The sequence below is a fragment of the Chenopodium album genome, chromosome 12, assembly GCF_948465745.1.
Source record: "Chenopodium album chromosome 12, dcCheAlbu1.1, whole genome shotgun sequence".
In the NCBI taxonomy this organism is placed as follows: domain Eukaryota; kingdom Viridiplantae; phylum Streptophyta; class Magnoliopsida; order Caryophyllales; family Amaranthaceae; genus Chenopodium; species Chenopodium album.
The window spans coordinates 30782339-30784101 of NC_137845.1; the positions used below are offsets into that span (position 1 = coordinate 30782339).

At 39.0% G+C, this 1763-nt stretch overlaps 1 non-coding gene across 1 annotated transcript; it reads right to left on the reverse strand.

Annotated features, from left to right (window-relative positions):
• Window positions 1-285: 285 nt before the first annotated feature.
• LOC145573373 (small nucleolar RNA R71) lies at window positions 286-391 on the reverse strand. The gene has a single exon (XR_014097417.1). It is a non-coding gene; the product is annotated as a small nucleolar RNA R71 (small nucleolar RNA).
• Between the last annotated feature and the right edge of the window lie 1372 nt (window positions 392-1763).

The following is a 1763-nucleotide window of genomic DNA, read 5'->3' on the forward strand; positions in this document are numbered from 1 at the left end:
TTGAAATAATGCCGGCAATGATCACTTTGATAGAGAGGCGACAATTTAGTGGGGCCAAGCATGAAAGCCCGCTAAACCATCTCAGGGAGTTCGAAAAATATTGCAATACTATCAAGGTTAACGGAATTTCCCAAGAATTCATCCGCCTCAAGCTCTTTCCCTTTTCTCTCAAAGGGCGCGCTTTGGAATGGCTAGACAAGGAGGTTAAGCCGAATTCTCTAAGGAGATGGGATGAGGTTACCAAGGAATTTTTATCCCGTTTCTATCCACAAAAGAAAACGGCGGAGGCTAGAGCTTTGATTCAAGGCTTCAAACAAAAACCAAGTGGGAGCCTCTATGAAGCATGGGAGAGATACAAAGAGTATCAAAGAGAATGTCCTTATCATGGAATTCCAACCTATCAAATCATTTAAATCTTCTATGGAGGCCTTAGCCCTCAAGGAAAATCTTGTTTAGATGGAGGAGTCGGAGGTCCTATCATGAACAAAACGGAAGAGGAAGTGGTGGACATAATTGAAGACGTTGTGAGGTATTATAGAGATTGTCAAGATGGAGAAAGAGATTCAACTAGCAAGAGTAGCTCTTTGGTGTACTCGGTTGATCATCTAAATGCAATCAACAATCTATCCTCATAAATGACAAACTTGGGGAAGGAGATGTACGCTATCAAGACAAAGTTGGAAAGTGCTACCTACCAAGTTTCAAGTCTTCCCTCCCAATCTAAGGGGAGAGGTATGTCTTCTAATTCTCAACTCCCTCCTTCTTCTAATAACATGCCTAGTGGATGCTTGTTTTGTGATGATTGTGGGTCGTATGATCATGATGTTTCTAGTTGCCCTCATGCATGTATGGATGTTTGTGATGATAAAGATGGAAATGTGAATGAGCATGTGAACTATGTGTTAAATAATCATGATTCTAGGTTTGAGAATCAAAGAGGTCAATGGAATAGGAATTACAACAATCATGGCAATTTTGACAACTATAACCAAGGTGGTGGTTAAAGGAACCAAGGAAATCAAGGTTCTCGAGGTAACTATAACAATCAAGGTTATAGTAGCCAAAATCAAAACCAAAATTATGGTAATCAAAACCAAGGTTATGGGAATCATAATCAAGATAGTGGTAACCATAATCAAGGTTATGGTCAAAATCAATATAGGGGTAATTGGAACAATCAAGGTAGAGGCAATTTTCAAAAAAATGCTCAAAGAGGACCTCCACCCGGATTTGCTCCAAAGGCCCAAAATGATAATTCCTATGTTCAATCCTCTTCTTCTTCACATAGAACAAATTTAGAAGAAATCATTGAAAATCAAACAAAGTTGTTGAACACTTACATGACTGTAAGTGATAAGAAATTTAATGAAATGATGACTCGTAATAAGATGCTTGAAAACCAAATTTCTCAACTTGCTAATGCTTTAAAAGACCATGCTAGTCCTTCTTCTTTATCTTTCCAAGGCCTGGATCCCAAGAGACCGGTCAATGCTATTGTCACAAAGAGTGGTAAGGTTCTTGAGGAGAGTTTGCCTAGGAAGAGTGAGACCAAAGAGGACAAAAAAGAGGTTTTGGTTGAAGATGAGAGAGATGGTGCATCTTTGAGTGAGGTTGAGATTGATAAGCCTAGTGAGGTGAGAGTGGAGAAAGAAATTGTGAAACCCAAGCTTCCTTATCCACAAAAATTCATGAGACACAAGTTAGATGAATAATTTGGAAGATTCATTGACATGCTCAAGCAACTTCACCTTTCTCTACCATTT